Raw genomic sequence first — 18,173 nt, forward strand, 5'->3', positions numbered from 1 at the left:
TGTAACGCCCCAGTTCTACCTTCCAAAGTTCACAATTTCACAAATCAGGACCAGTCAGTTTCCGCAGTGTGAATGTGCGGGAAACCAAATAGCGTTGATGTCCAGTGTTCTTGCCATGCATTTACCTAACAAAGACACTCGCGGCATGAGAAAGCCCGCTCTCATGTAGTGTCTAATCTAAAGTGATCAGACGTAGACTCATTAGGAGGCGAATGAAACAGGTGGGATCGAATTTTTAGGTAATTCCACTCCGACGCTGGGAAAAAAAAAAAAATGCATCCGGACAGGTCGTTTAGTCTCATCTTCAGAGTTCAAATCTCGTTTTATTTCAAAGCAGATAAACAATGAGTGAAATTATCCCACTTATTGTCAATGCTAACCTGCAGATTTTCTTGAGTCAAGTGTCGTGGTCTGATCCGCCTTATTGTGCCTGGTTTCAACATATTTATACTTGTTCACAAACAAAAAAAATCCTGCACCAAGTGAAACTGCATTGGAAAAAAGTGGGATTATCTCATCCCCTTGGCAGATTTTTTTACTTTATTTGAAGGAAAACAAGACTTTTAGATTGCGTAACAGAATGCAATGCTTGTTAACATGCAGACGTTTTGCAGGGAATCTGATATTTGAAAGAGTTAATAAAGGCAACTATTGCTTTTGATTGGCGACGGTGATATTGCGATCAATAGTAATACAACACAATGCAATACATTGTCTTAATACAATAGTAAGGCATTAGTTAGAAACAGAAACAGAACAGACAATAGACAGAACAGACCCTCGCACACACAGATTCCCATTGTAACAGGCATACTATGAGCTGTATATAAGCCTGCGCGCACATGCACACACACACACACACACACACACACACACACACACACACACACACACACTATGCAGACACATAAACCGAGTTCTGACCTGGCCCTGCGGGTCTGACAGGTAAAGGAGAGAAGCTGAGCAACCTGTTGATGCAGGCAGAGAAACATTCCACATGGCCACACACACACACACACACACACACACACACACATATACAGGTTAGGGAGAGTGAGAACGAACTGCACACAATGTCATATTGTCAAGATGTGCCACTACATCTAAGTAAATTCCACTGCAGTTTATTCATTTCTCGAGCACGAGAGCCCCTCCTCTCAGTGCCTCCATAACAGCAACAGTTATAAAAACCAACATCCCGTCCTCACTCCTATCTCTGCTACTTTACAGAGCTGTCACCCGGCAGAAATCATGAATCTCAGCCCTCTAAAGCGAGAGCAGCCTTGAGACATGTAGGGCCTAATCAGAAATCTAATGTTTCCCTTGTTTGCAGATGGAATCTCTCCATTATTTATCAAACACGCCCCATCTCTTTTTCCCTCTTCCCCCCGAGGCTACTGGGCATATCAGAAATGACTGGCACATCGGCACATTTATCACACCTATCACCATTACCATCACTCCACCACATATCTGCCCAACCACATACACAACACACACACTCGCAGACACACACCTCAGTTACATTACCACTTATGACACATTACACAGCTGATAAGATCCCCGGCGCTGATAATGTCACCTTGCCCCAGAAAAGGTCGGCAAAATGCGTTGGAAAAACTATCAAAGCGTGCAGAGGGAGTTTTTAAAACATGCCAACATGTCATATTAGACTAGTGGGCGAGGACGAGCTGGCCTAATGATTTTTCAATAACAGTAATGTTGCCGGGGTAAAAAGAAATGCTTACAGCCGCTGGCTTGTTGCACTCTTTTATGCCAAATGAACCTTCAAGCAAACCACTGAACCTGTTTCTCTTACTGTAGTTTATTTATAATGGACTTTGTGATGCATTACTAAGAGATTATAAAAGCACAGATAAACTTCTGTGACAACATAATCAAGAGGCAACCACCGGGAAATAACTTAACATCACATCTTTAACTATAAAGTTGCCTTAAGAAATGTTATTGCTGCATATTTTGTGAAATATATGATGCTCTGATGATAATAATCACACAAACAAAGTGTCATCTTGGTGCCTCCCCTTCAAATAAAATGTTACCCAAACTTACAACATAATCTTCCAGAAACTTATATTAAAAAATAAATTAAATTAAATAAAAAACTAAATAAGAAAAAAATCCACTTACATTATATTTTAACGCTTTGAGTATTTGTTGATCTGATTATAATAATTGCAGTGCCCTTATAATACCCACTGAGTACCAATGGAGTTTGCCATGTAAGCCAATCTAATATAACCACACCTCTGGTTCAAATAACATTTTGTACAAATTGAAATACAATACTTATTGTCACAGTAAATGAGTAAACCAGGAAGTTGTCACTTAGTACCATTTAGTTTTTTTTTTTATTATTTGTCTGGGAACAGGCACGAGACGGCTGCAGAGGATTTTGCAGCCCCACAATAGAGAATGGGTGAATTTCTTGGGCTTCAGATTGAGAGCAAATGAACGCTGCCTTTGGCTCAGAAAGTTCTCGTTACTGCACGTTTGGTGGCGAGATTTTCTCTGGATCATTCGGGCCGGAGGTGTGTAAGATCACGCCCAGCCTAATGGTATACCGCAGCAGTTTTTACAAATATACACTCAAGAATTCCAGTCTTTAGATAATGAGATTTTAAAAAACATCATTCAGTGTGGAAGTGGCTGAGGCTTGATGGCTCCTTCTAAAAAGGCTGTGACTCCACTGCAGGCGGCTCTGCGCTGCATTCCATCATCTCAACCAAAGCCCCATTAAATAAAGTAGTCTTCCATGCAGATGCCCTCCTGTCAGCGTGACTCTAGAGCGGCACACTGTAGCGCGGCAGCTCCGGCTAATTGGAATATCTCTGTCTCACTCTCCAATCACACCTGACATGTTGCTGTGAGGAGAGAAGTGTCGAGGTGATGAGACGAAGAGGCCCTGAGGGACCAGGAGCCACTCAAACTCTTTGCCTCCCCTCTCCCCCCGGCAGAGGAGAAGATTGGGAGGGAGAAAAAAGAGAAACTCTTAAAGAGGGTAGGTGTAGGTGTGTGTGTGTGTGTGTGTGTGTGTGTGTATGCATACGTGTGTGCATGCGTACGAGGGAGCGAGCGAGACAAAAGTTCAACTGTTCTGGGACGAGCCTCGGTCCTGGCCTTGCCGTTTTTCATGTCAAATCTTGCCTCATCAGTTGCACCACTTGAGGAATGTGTGTTTGCGAGAAAGCAAAGTGTGTGGGAGACAGCGTCTGCTTACGTGTTTTCACAATAAAACTCAACAGGGTAAATAGGAAAACATGAGCTCAGAGTCACTTCGTAATCATTTTACGATGTGATCATTTTCACTGAGAACACATTGCACAATAAATGGCACATAAAATAATTGCTTTTTCTACTCTGGCATACTCTATGTGTAAAATTCCTACTCTATCTTGTTAGGGGCTCTGTAAAATCTGCTACTACCTAATCATGTGAGTGATGCCCCCCACCATTCAGCCCAAACACACACTTGCACGCACATTCATGGTATATCTAATCGCCAAAAACCTGTCCTCATGCGCTTCATTTCACCTTCCCCTATGTTACAGCAAGCACAAGTTCCCCTTCTGCATACTCTGCAAGTGCGTGCTCAGCTGTGAATGGATAGCTTTATGAGTGCATGCGTGTGTGCTTTCATGTTTAAAATGGAAATGCAAATCAAGAATGTTAATGTTGCGACCAGCCCTGCAGCGAGGGGAGAGCACATTGACCAATGATTTCCCCCCGGTTAATGAACAGTTTGCATTGGAGCATTCCTTCATGCAGCGGCAAGCCCCTTCTCTCTCCAGCGCACGCAGGCACACACTCACACACCTGTCTCCGGCGTTCCCAGGTGTTTCTTTTCGTTTCGATTGCATCACTGGAAAGGGCACCGAGGGGCACGACCGCCTTTCCTTTTTCTCGTTCCGATCGGCGCGATAGCCTCCCGAGATTTAATCGCGTTTGGGTTGGTTTGCTCGAAATGGACAAGCTAGACCGGTCCACAGATAACCTGAATCAGGGTCGCACACCTGTACCGCAAGCCCCGCCCCTTTACACCTGTCGCCACGACGGCAGAAGGCAGGTAGCGGGGTGAGTCACTGGCGATGATCGAGTTTTAAGCTCGACCCCCGGCGACCCCCCACAGCAGTTCACAACTCCTCAGAGCTGGCTCCAGCCTCGCTGTGAATGGGGCTTTAAATAAAGCCCATTATCCAGTTGCACAACCTCCCAGTCTAAGGTCCCAGAGGGGCTCCCCTTAGGGCCGGCAGGGGCGTCCATTATGGGTCTTCAGCCAGGAGCTGAGGGGGTGGCGGCGATGAGGGGTAAAGGCGGGGGGCATCCATTACGGCTCTGGGGGATGTAATGTCCAGATGGCCAGGTGCTACGGGGAACCTGTCCCACCCCGCAACAATCCCAGCTTTCATCTCCAGCCCACCCTGGCCCTCCACTGGCCCAAACCTTGTGGTCACACTGGGCTGGTCAAGCGGAGAGAGGAGGAGGAAGCGGAGTGGTGGATTGAGAAGAGCGGATTCATTGACCAGGTTCAAACCCCCTCCGCGCCCCACCCGAAAAAGCACCAAGCACGCCCCCAACGGCGTGTTATCTGTCCAAACTGCAGTCACTGGCACTGATCGCCTCATTCAAGTATAAAATAAATAGCAGTACCGGTTTACAATAAGACTATTTATGTCATTAATGAGGATGTAAACACCTTGGCATCTCCATTCATGTATGAAAACGTCGTTTATGCTTGTTTATTAACGATAACCTAATTATGAACCATTCTTAAACCATTGATAAGCTCAAATAAAGTGTTACCGAATTCGTTTCACAAGAACCCGATCCACTGGTTGTGCCATCATCATACTTATGCTAATTTCCAAATGCAAATCACACCTCAGAAATCTACAATAAAGACAACAGTATGTAGTGAGGCGCTTTTAAATCATCCATCTGTCAGTGGGTCCGTGAGTGTACGTGGTGCGCACCTGACAGACAGTTATTAAAACATTGCTACATCATCTGCAACAGTCGTGACGCTCTTCTTTGAAACGAGCCTGGAAATACCCTGAGCAGAGGTAGAGGGAAAAAAAAAAAAAAAAAATCTTTGGTTCCCTATTGCTCAAGAGCTTGGCAAGTATAAAGCATGCTGTTCGTTCATCTCAGCCCTTCACCACTCAGGCAAACACGTACGTACATACATCCAGAAACTCACACGCTTCCCACCCACACACATACAAATCCCACCCCAATACACACAGGCCCATTGTGAGGAGCCACAAAACAGAAACAAGCCGCTCAAAAACACTCAGGGGACTTGCAATTCACTGCTCAATCAATCCAACCGCCGAGGAGACACACACACACTCGCACGCACTGAAGACATTTTAAAATACAACAAATATGTTTTATGACAAATGAATGAAGCGCGCACACACGCACACGTCCACACACAGTGCATTGCATTGCATTGTCCTCAGGGGACAGGCCAGCAAGTGCAGATATAGGATTACTAGAATTGACGCTTCAGTCTTTCCATTGTGAATGTGAAAATCCAATGAGGGGCCTCTAAGTGGATGCACTCACACAGAGAACCTGTTCTAAGGCCACTAATTAAATCTAAACAGACGCTGACATTGATTTGAGAGGCCATTACCGTCCCCTTATGGTCATGTAAGCCTCCGTGCATTCCACCATTGGTGTTGCATGGCAGGCCAGAGCACCGCAGGGTCAGTGGAGGAAAACTGACTACAGGGAAACTGCTGGTCAGTGGAAACTAAAACTGGTCAGTAATGAAGAAAAAAAAAAAAAAGTCTAAAAAGTGCAGCCAAAAGTGAATGTTCATTGTTGATTCCAGTTTAAAAAATAAAGTTAAAAATGAACAAAGGTGAGCTGAGTTGTTGTTTTTTTTGTTCTTGTTGGAGGAACCCATGCTAGTGTGTTACCACATGATGGACTTGTATGCCGTTAACCATAAATCGTGCTGCTGATGGTCTTGTCAGCCTTTCTCGGTGTCAGCCATCCATCAAAGTTGACCTCCGCCTGTGCTCTGAGAGGGAGCAGTCATCAGCGCACACACTCTCTACCTGGAAGTGGAGTCCAAAGGCTCATTTGGCCAATTTTGAGTAATGTTTCCAGAGAAAGGATGACTAACTGTAGTTCGCAGGAGGAACTGGAAACACGACTGCACGTTCATGCAGGGCAAGCTTTGAATGAGAACATCCTGACGCTGTTAGCACATCTCCACGGATTTGCATATTAGAGCAATGTTTTCACAATCACATCTTTAGAGTTTATTTAACTGCGCTACATGTGGTATTTTGACATCAATAAATCACGGCTACATTCAATCTGATAAATTAGTGAAATTGCTGTAAACGAACAAGAGTATCATCACGAAAATTGGCAGCTCCAACATTGTGTAGCATGCCACCAAGGCAGTCTTGGCAGGAAAACAACTGGATTGCTTCACAGCACAAAACAGGTGCTGTTTTTCAAGAATAATCTATCTATTATGTATGTATCTATCTATCTGTGTATCTATATCTATATCTGTATCTGTATCTATCTACAGCTATTATATATCTATGTATCTATGTCTATCTATCTATCTATTTGTATAGATGTGTATATATAAACACAGTATATTGTATGTATGAAAAATAAAAAATACAGTATGTATACAGACACACACATACACACACATGCACAGTCAATATATAGAGAGTTTGTCAGTTGCAAATCTTTTTGCAAATGTTCAAGAATTGTTATCACCTGCCCACTTTGACTTGCCTCTGCTTAATCACAAACTAACAGGATATCTTCACCAGGGTTCATTCGCCTTTTCATCTGAGTTTTAGTTTCATGACATTGTAGAGAAAAAGAGTGAGTGGGAGGGAGGGAGGGGTGGAATCGGAAACTACAGGAAAGGTAGAGGTGCCTGCAACAGTTTCAGTCTCCATCCCTGTAATTACCTCAGCCTTTGACAACAGTCAGTTAAACAGTGACTGAGCAACAGTGTGTGGCTCAGCCCTCTTCACAGCAAGCCATGGAGGGGAGGAAGAATCAGAGCGGAGTTATCAGAAAGGGAGCGTACGGGTAAGGAATATCGAGGCAAAGCGAAAGGGCAACAAAAAATGGCTGGAATGGCATAGAGAAAAACTCCACAAAGTATCTGTTTGACAAGTGCTAATAACTCATAAATATTCCCCTCCTCCTCCCCTCCCTACAACAGGGTGAGTGCTGCAAGGCATCGAGGGTGAGGGAAAGTTCAGATATGTTCATTTTCCCTGCCTGACAAACTGCACTCAAAGAACAGACACACGTGGCACAGGGAATGTAGGCCTCATCCGTGCATTTTGGCCGGGGTGCGTGTTTGAGACAAAATACACCGAGAGCAGAAAACTGTTGTTTCTGTTTTTTATTATTGTTGCTGCACTCTTTGTACGGAGCCCTCTATGTTCTCAGAGTCTCAAAGGAGTCGCTCAGGCAGAGTCAGCCAGATTAAATTCAGCAGAAACTGTACAAATCGCCTAAGAGGAAGTTCCCGAGTTAGACTTTATTTACCTGAAACAGAAAGCAGAAAAGAAAAATGAAGTGTATCTATAAATGAAGGGACATCGGTAGCACTTTTTTTTGACTGGAGGGCTGCTTGTTGGAAGCACAAGGCCTGCTGGGAGCTTGCAGATGGGGAAGCATTATTATGACTCTCAATACAGGTCTGGGCAAGGTACGCCCACAAGCACAGTGATTGGTCAAAAAAAAAAAAAAATTCATTGCACCTATTGCCCATTCATTAAAACAGCCTTGATGCAACAGCTGCCAAAAACCCCTCACCCAAGCAAAATCCTAACTGTAACTCTTGTGGAAATATCTTGCCTGGAACTGTTTTGCGATAAGGTCTTGGGAAACGTGAGTGACACGTTTCCTCTCTTGTTTAGATACCTTTGAGTTACCTTTGAGCAAGACACACAAGCGCCATTCATGCATCAAAACAAGTGACATATAATCACTAAAACTTGGAGGCATTCCGACATTTAACTCACCGGATTCATCCGAGATCACAATTGTAAGGTCAGTATTCAGAAGTTGCATTCAATTCAGCCACAGAAGGACTGCAGCAGGCAGACTGTCACTTTTCAGGAGTGAATACAACTAATAAATTGCATTTGATGACCTTGGACTGCTGACATCACTGGATTCGAGCCCCATGTTTGCCATCTGTGTTGACACATTTCCTCAATTTGTGATGCCAAGTGGGAGATATTGGAGCCTTCAAATAAATCAAAAATTCCTATGTCCTACTTGTAAACACCACTAGGAGGCTGATGGGAATGTTTTTTTTTTTGTTTTTTTTTTTTCCCAGTTGGCAGCATGAATGTATGTGGCATTAACCCACAACTTTTCTGGTGATTTGTGGCCAGCCGACGGGCGTTGTCCTGGGAAGCTCAAAGGTGCTAATATCTGTGCATGTGAAGCAAAGCAAAGGCTCTCAGTTGACTTCCTCTGTTAAAAATGGCTCCCACTGAAAAGGCCAAGGCAATGGGGCCAGTGGGCCACACCATGCCAGGTTTGTCAGCGTCAGAGCAGGAGTGTCCGAAGCCGCGCCGTCACAGCCCTCAGCCCTGACACGTGATTAATCGCCGCGCATGAAAAATACCGACGATAACAAACAGCCTGCCATCGCCGCCAGACGAAGCAACGAAAAGAGCGAGCTTTTCAAAACGTCTGGCCTGTCCAAGCTCTATTTATCCAACGTCTCTTGGTATGTGGGAGCTTTTCCTTTGTGTTTCTCAGGGGCCAACAATTACAAGAACAATTTCATCTGCGTGGAATTTACACAAAAAAAAAACAAAAAAAACGACTCAGAGACTCAGAGAGACAGACAGAGTATAAGAGAGAAGAGGAAGTAAGTGATGCGGAAATATTTTTTTGGAGGGAGGAGTCATGCTTTTGAAGGGAGCAGGAATCGCAAAAAAACACCAAGGAGTGATGGAGATGGATACGATAAAGGCAAGTCAGGCCAAAACAAAAAAAAAAGATTGATGAGATGTGTTTTTTTTTTTTTTTTTTTACATTTCTGAAGACTCTCTCACTGTCCTTCTCTTCCCTCTCTCGCTCGTTCTCTCTCTTTCCCCCCTCGGGCTCTTCTCTTGCCTGCATGTCCAGACGGGCTCGAGTCAGTCCCAGGTAAAACTGGTCACCTGAGTCTTCCCTTCATCCTACCCCACCTCCATCTCCCCTTTTGCTCACCTGCCCTGAGGCAAACCTCCCCCTCCATCTGGCACAATGAGTAAGAACAGGAGAAACCGCCGGGGTGCTCCGCCGCATTCTGCACAGATGAAACATGACATGAAACAATGCCCCCACTGTTGAGCTGAAGTTTTATATGAACTTTCTTTTTTTTTTTTTCTTCTTCTTCTTCTTCTTCCCTCAGTTGATTTACGGCGACGTCGTTCCAGAACGTCGTTCCTCTGACAATCCCAAAGTTCGGCTCAGCCCGTCGCTCTCGAAGCTTGACAACAATAGCCGGTTCTCAAGGTTAAGCCACAGATGTGTTAATGTGCTAAGACAATGTGATCGGCTTTTTTGAGACATTCGAAGAAACAGCCGAGTGAGTCGAGGGGGGAAGAAAGAGGAGATGAAAGAGGAGGGGAAAAAAGCTCATTTCTGCTGACATGGACGGGCTGCTTATAGAGGACAGCGAGCCAGGGCAGTAGAGAGTGACAGAGCTACAATGGAAACACAATGGGACTCTCCTTCTCCACCCCCCAACCCACCCAACATCAGCCATCCTCCCCTCACCGCTTTTTTTTTATCCCACCGTCGCCCCTGCCAGGCAACACCGCGGGCCAGGCTGCTCGGCAGAGTCGCAATAAAACAACACTAATAAACGCCAACTGGGGAGAAAACAACAAACGGCTTACACTTTCAAATTTTACACTGAACTAGTCAGGGCTAATTCCTCCTCTGCAAGTGAATGTTTGGGGGAAAAACAGCCCCCACCCCTTTCTTGCTTCTAAAACACCCCCGCCGCCCCATCCCATCCCTAACCTGTTTATCCAGTGTCAACAATACAGGGCCTGCCGTTGGAGCGAGGCACCTGCTGCTGCTTCCTGGTTCACGGCTAGTGATCGGCAGGCGCTCAGATAAACAAACTGTCTCGTTTGGTCCGGGTGTTGACAGCGACGCATTCCCACTTTTCATCTGCTCCGCTCTTACGCAACCCCCGTGCTGCGCTGGGGCTCTGCGACACTTTTTCTGACAGGTTGGATTCCCTCACTGGGGTTAAGCATATATGTGTGCGCGCGTGTGTCTTCACTTTGCTTATTCTGCAGCTTAAAACTTGCTTGCGCAGACACCATTAAGTGCAGCGCTCCGGAGCCTTCCCTAAAGCAAGATGAACTGTTTATCTGTCTGCTCCAAGCCACACCCACCCTTATGATATTGTGAGCACAGCCCTGATGGAAGAATCAATCCCTTGACTGAGGGAATAACACCACTGAAGTTCAGATGAATCATCACAGACATTAGAGCCGCGGGGCATCAGGTAACACACAAATCAAAATAATGCTGACTTAAAAGGTGTCATTAGCCAAGAACTAAAAGGTGAGCTCTCTTGTTTTTGAGTTGGGAGCCAATTTAATCTTGAAGAGATACATTCGAGCCTGCAGATCGTCAACAGAAGTTATGGCAGTTTCTTTGTCTGCCTGCTTTGTGCGACGGTCCCTCGAGGTCAAGGTCTATTAGCGGCATTCTTATCTCCTCCTCCTCGCCGTTTAGACAGCACTTAAGTAAATTAAGGCCTACAGTGAACACACACACTCTCCTCCCATGGCCTAATCCATCCATCCCCAAGTTGTTACGCTGTCCAAAGCTCTTCAGGTCGCTCTGTATAACATGACTTGTGCCTCCAAGTCCACGCGGCTCATGGTTCACTTCGCAGTGCAGCATCTCTGCTGCGACTTGGAGGTCCATCTACAAACAAGACCACATTGATTTTCTCTCATTTTGGATGGTGCTTGTGAGTTGTTTCACTACATGTGGTCTTGATTCAGACACTGGAGTGTATTCTGCGCTTTATGCAGACCTAGATTATGTCAATATATTTTCCTTTTGCAGAACTAGTTCTTTATTTTGCTTGACTCAAATAAAATCCACAATCATGTCATGGAAACTATAATCTTGAAATTATGCTTCACTCTCGCTATCTTTGATGCAATAGACTAGCAAGCTACCATTACTTGTTTAGCCTACCTGAGCTAAAGTTGTGTAATATTACCTACTTTAGGTAATATTACACAACAAGAAGACTAATACTATGTGCTTTCCTCAAACGTGCATGTTTTATTGGTCAGATCTTTATAGGATGACATGGAGCATATTCAGGGTATCATGACAGCCATAGTAATTTTTGTGCCTCCATGGAACAAAAAAGAAAACTGAGACTTTGAAGAGTGGATTTTTGCCCAAATGTAACTTACTCTCACTTTGTGACTTTATATAAATATATATAGAGATATAGATCTATATATAGATATATCTTTATATCTATATCTATATCTATATTTATATCTATATCTATATAGATATAGATATAAATATATAGATCTATAGATATAGATATCTATATCTAGATATAAATATATAGATATAGATATCTATATTTATCTATCTATTTATCTATATCTATAGATAGATAGATAGATAGAATTTTTATTATATTTTTCCTAGTGCATCATGGGCCCAGCTGATGTCACCATGTATCCCAACATGCAATTGCTTCTCATAGACAGCAAATGAAAGCAAACTGCTGGCCTTGTGAAGTCATGTACCGTGAGGCTGCTATAAACACCTAAATAGCGCTCCATGGAGATCTGATTGCTGGCCATCCGTGACCTCTGTCCAGAGCTGCCGCTGCTATGCGCTGCCGAGAGCTACAAGTCAACCCAGGCCAGCATTACCTCAGGAAAGAGATTTTGCTATGAAAACACCAGCCGTCTCCGCTCCCTGACTCCAGTACAAACACTCCCAGGGCTCCCAAAGGGAGGTGTGGTGGCTGTGGGAGTCGAGCCGGGCTGGGAGGACCAGAGAACATGTGACAGTGGCGGGGGTAGGGGGATATTTTGGGGTCAGGAGGGTGAAACAGACTCCCTTAACACAGACTAAGCAACAGTTGCATTCTTACACATTCACAGCACTGAACACTAACCATGAATGCACGCTGCGAACAGCAAATGAACAGTCCAATTCTGATTTCAGGTGGTGCATCCATGTATATTCTTTGCAGCTGTATGAAACTGTTGTGTCATCGTCTGCAGCTACAAGCTTTTGAAAAGGCCTGTCATGTATTTCCCACTGCTTTGGTATCGCCTTCCATAATGTCACATCGTTTTGATGAGTTAACAGAGCTGGCTAATAAGACCTCATCAGGTAGCAGGATGCTCCCCTCCGTAGGACATGAAGTAACTTGCTGATCGTGTTTTTACACCGTGAACTCTCACACACATTCTATGCACACCGTTCCTTATGTGATGACCTGAGGATTTATATTAGGCAATGATGGATAAGATCATGCAAACCTGACTTGTGAACCCTGGGCAAAATGGGAACATTCTCTGTGTAACACCTGAATTAGCTTGGTGCCATATTTGTCATGCACACATATTGCTGTCATGCATGGGTGTGTCTTGTAGCTCTGCGTTTATGACTATTGGATATATATACTATATCTGAGATCCATATTTCCTATTTGGAAACTTCACATAAACACTATTCTTAGTTGCAGACGAATTAAGTTTTGCGTGAGCCAACATAAAGACAGTACATGTCCATATGCATCTTTACTACAGGTTTATAGTTTTTAGCCAGGGTAATCATCATATTTGTATTAATTATGAAATTAGCTTGCTAAGATGCAGGATCTCTGTTTGTTACTTGGGTTTCACTGTGTGTAATGTCCCTTAGCAGGTGATATGGAAGTTGTAGAATCACACTAATATAAAGTCATTCAATCACTAAAGCACACAGATATTCTTCTGTGTGGCTCAAACACTTTTGGAAAATGTGGACTTTGAGCGTCAACAGTTCTTGAATTTTGTCACCAGTGCTGCTGAAAATGTGTGACCCTCCCTATGAAATCCATCAGCCACGGAGGATGAGCAAGCAGAGAGATATCGGCTGTCCAATCAGAGCAGAGATGGCTGCGTTGATTAAGTCCCTAATGAGATACAAGGTAGATAGTCGGGTGGGGAAACAGAGAGGGGAGCAGATACAAGGTTGCACTAATGTGTTTTGTCACTTCCCTGATCATCTCTCTCACTTCCTGGGGTGCTGCAGCAAACCAGTCCAGACCCCCGTGTGCTCGCCAGCGATTGGCCGCAGCAAGCTTATTTACCTAATAAGGCTTGTCTGATTGGCCCACGGGAGACAATGGCATGTGTAAACAGCCCCGAGGCTCTGGACAGTGGAGCGACACAGCGGTCCCTTTGTTAGTTAGTTAGCTACACTAACTGTTGGCAGTTAACACACGCATGATCAGACATGCACACACCGGCGGTGGCTCGGCTCTGACTGACGGATGTTTCGAGACCGATACCAGTACCAATCATTTTGAATAACTGAAAGCTGCTGACAGCAAATGATTTGAACATATTTAAATAATACCGAGAACTCATAAGTGTTGTACAAATGTTTCTCCCACAGAGTTATTCTTGTCAGGCGGGAAAATCCAAGTGGCATTGAAACCACCGTGGGCCACTAAAACTATCCACTGAAACCAAGAAACTTAATATTATTAAAGGACCATACCAGTGATTTTGAATGTTTGACCCATTTACTACAATTTACCTACATTTTTCATTGCAACAAACCATTTTGGCAGTCATGCAGGGGTACCTAAGATTTCACAACATATAATCAAAAGTGAAAATCCATTGATCTTCAAATTTGAATTTTTGGTTAAATCACCCACCTCATAATGTTCTGTTTCTGCAGCTGACAAAGTCATAAACATTCATAAACCACAGAATTGATAATTGGCTGCATAATGCAAATGTTTCCCTGGGGACTATTTTCCTTGGCAGAGGGCTCGTTTCACTCCGCCCAGTTTCAAGTCATCTGAACACAACGGTTTTTGTTTTTAGGTAAACTCATGTGGACGACTTTATTATGGTGATGGAATAGTGGTGTGAAGAAAGTTTGAAGTCTCTGAAAGTTCATTTTCATATCATAGAGGAATGAATGGAAACCAATTGCTGGGTAAAAGGGAGTTAAAATGATATGGGAGTTCTAAAATATGACTGCTTGCTTTATAAAATAAATATTAAATACACTACATCATACCAAAGCAGGATGCCTGATTTTCTATCTACATCTATGTTTCTATGTCTATCTGTCTGATTTTCAAAAAGAGGCAAAACTGGCCCAGTATGTTGCCAAACACAAGTCTTATATGCATATGTAGTTTTATGAGAAACTAGAAAACTACACTGAACTGAGAATGGATAAATAAGCAATATACGCCTCAGAAAAACGGGAAGCACAGACTCAAACATCTACCCTAAGATATTTGCTTTTTAGCCAGTTTGTTAATAGGTGACTAATGTATGACTTGGCTCAGATTAAAGCAGAGTGGCAGTCAGCACATACTCTTCAAACACACCTTTACAGATGCTGCCAAGATCCTGTCATCAAACACAGCTTGGCTAATGCATGTCCCTTGGCACTGCAGCCAAATGAACAAAATACAAACATCTGTCTCGTCTACCTTTCTGTGGATTTGTGACACACCGAGAGGTGCCAGTCAGCTATCAGTCGGTTGCTGCGCGGCTCAGGTGATTTGGCTGAGCGTTGGCTGTGAAGAGCGGCAAAGGCTTCATGTGAGGTTACATAAAGCCCAGTGACAGTTTGTGGACGCAGGCCCATGCAAATGTTCTGCTGCCACGGAGGTTTTGACAGGTGAGGCTCACTTTTTAGCCCGGGGGCTGGGAGAGACTGCTGTCCGTTACACAGGGCCAAGCAAAGGACAAGGCCGTAAAGCATGTCACTAGAGCCATGTGTTATGGCAGAATACACAGAAACATACTCCACAGGTGCTGCAGGGTGGGGTTTGATCGAAAACTTGTTGACATCAGAGGAATATGATCACATTTCCAGAGGAGAAGCGTACCTACTGCTATGCCTTTTTTTTTCTTTTTCTTTTTTTTTTTTTCACCAGATCCATGATGTACAACTGGTTAGGAAATATGGAGTGGAGGGAACCCACCTTGAAAATATGGCTTCAATTGTGCTGATTTTATTAGTATCTGTTCACACTCACACCACTTTTGTTGCATCGTCAAATCAGCAAAGTGCCGAATCATTCAAGCAGAATTAGAATTAAAGGGTGGAAGAATTTTTTTTTTTTTGCATATGTCTACTTACATATGTAAAATTTCTGCAACGTAACAGTATTTCTCCCAGAGTGGGTTATTTTTGGACCGTTTCCACCGCAGGTTCAGACATATTTCCCCTCCATGCGACCTTCCATCTTCCCTAAAACATTAGCATTCCCTTCTCCACCTCTGTTTAACCCAAATCCTTCGTGCCATGCCTCAACTCTCCCCTAAAACACGTCGCCTCGCTCCCTTCCTGCCCCTGTCAAGCCATCAGTCATTCCCACTGTCACGTTCTGTCAGACTCCCTCGGTGAACCTGTGAACTTTAACGCCGCGCCACCACCAGGACTCCTTGTGCCTCCCTTCTCACTCTATCCCTGAGCAAATTAAAAATGCAGTGTTCTCCAGAACCTGACGAATAGATCACACGGAAACCCATTAATTCCGAGCCACGCGAGGAGGATTTCGCAGTGGGAATATATTTGGGCGCTCACGTAAACATCCAGAGCATTTTGCCTCATCTGTTGACAAATCTCTCAACATAACAGCGGCAGTCTCCTCAGCCTGTTGAGTGTGTGTGTGTGTGTGTGTGTGTGGGATGAGGGTTTAGGCACGTTGTCTGCTAGGCCGTCCAAGAAGCCCGAGGGCACCTCACTAAAAGAGATAATTATCTTTTATCTGCTATGTTGTGACGGGAGATTATGGTTCAAATTTACAATTGTTAAGGAGACAATGCAACGCGAGGCTGCTCTTTTGAAAGTGGTGAGGGGGTCTGAGGCAAGTGAGAGAACTCCCACAATGCCACAGCAGCTCCCCTCATGCTCTAGGATCGGCGTCTTTTTAAACAAAGAGGAGGGTTAAGAATATTACCAGCCATTCCTCTATGAAAAAGGACTAGGGTAAGCCTATAATTAATGTTAGCAGAATCCTATAGAGATATCACAGCAAAACTATAAACAATACATTTTATCCAATATGGAAATTATAGTGACATCACAGGAAAGAAAAAAAATACCACAAAGCATTATACATTCTTTTTTTTAATCACTGTAAGGCTTTGTAAAAATATTGTGGTAGTAATATCATAAGAAGAAGAGAAATACCATGTTATAATATCCCCACAAGGACTTAAAGGTTATCTGTTGTATTCAGTGGTGACTTCATAGTGAACTTGTTGTGCGCTGTGGTATTTCCTATGATATCACTGTAATGTCCCTTGAATGTTCCAAAAAGGGGAATTGTGAGTTTATAATTTCCTTATCATACTCTAAAGTTCTTTTTATTTCTCATAGTACCACTTTATGTAACACACTCTATTATATGAATGCAATAGGGAGATTACAGTGATCTTGAATGAGTTAAAAAAAAAAAAAAAAAAGTAACTTTAAACTCAGTGTTGAGTACCACAGATACAGTTTAAGTATTATAATGTATGATGACATAAAAGATGGTGAACCGTGCCCTTCCACCAATCAGAAACAAGTAAGCTGAGGTTATGTCAAGCAGGTAGGGAGTTATGGTTGTGGGACAGGAGGCAGATATCTAATGAAGTTCAAGAGTTCAACTGAAGTGTCTTCAAGTACCAAGAAAAGCACTTTACAAATAAAATGTATTATTATTATCGCTTATTATTAACATTTTTAACTAAATCTAATCACCTGATGAGCTTACTTAAACCTGGTCAGCCCCTCCGGTCATGTTTGTCTCAGATTCCTCAACACACACTTCCTTTCCCTTCCCCTTATCCATTCACCGTCCTACCTTCCGACCTCTGCTCATCTGGTTCAACCCATGTCTCGTTCCAGGCACTATCCGGGGGTCCCGTAATCAGCTCGGGTGGAGCCACGCCTCAGACTGAACCCCCACACTGAGTCTCCCTCTGCCCGGCCTTCAGCACATCCACCTGGGCGTCCTCCTTCCACCTTCACGTCCTCAACATCCAAAACCACCTATATTTTTTATGAAACCTTTACATGACATATTGTTGTGGTGCGGTCCTTGTTGGTTAAAACCACACCACCATCACACCCGCCCACCGCTGACACAGATCCGTCCCAAATTCAAACCCACATCAAGAAAGAAATAACACTGCAGGTCTGTGAGGAGGACGACTACAACACACGCCTCAGCCCGGAGACTGGACGTTTTACATGCGAGCGTATGAATATGGCAAAATACCAAGTAATGTTTCCTCCATCAGTGAGGTGGGAAACATATGGGAACATATGTAACAAATGTTACCATGTAAAAGAGAGTGAAAGAGCTTTTTTATCATTTCAAGTGCATGCTTTGATGTGTCACTATAATTTTCATCTCATGTAAAGTCTAAAAAACAACTTAAAGATCTTAGCCCCAAATTTCTACCACTCCATTACACACACACACACACACACACACTGGGCCAATGTCTCCTAATAGTGGCAGTGGTGATGCCTGGATGAAGACAGGCTATTCCTGAGAGCTAAATACACAAATCCATCATCGTCCTCACCTGAAAGACGAGAGGCAGACACAGGAAGAGAGAGAGACAGAGAGAGAGAGACAGACCGACACGCTGAGGAGTGAAATAAGTAGTTTGTGACAACGACAGCGATGATGATGATGATGAAGATGACGGTGATGGAGGGGAAGAACACAGCAGATCACAGAGAGTTCATCTCCTCACCTGAGTCAGTGGGTGCACATCCAGTCATCCTTGGCAGACGTCCACCGCCAAACACCAGAGGGAAAGGTCAGCCAGAGGCCATGGGGTCCTACCACGGGGCAAAGCTCTCTTCAATCCCTCTGCACA

The sequence above is a fragment of the Myripristis murdjan genome, chromosome 23, assembly GCF_902150065.1.
Source record: "Myripristis murdjan chromosome 23, fMyrMur1.1, whole genome shotgun sequence".
Lineage (NCBI taxonomy): Eukaryota > Metazoa > Chordata > Actinopteri > Holocentriformes > Holocentridae > Myripristis > Myripristis murdjan.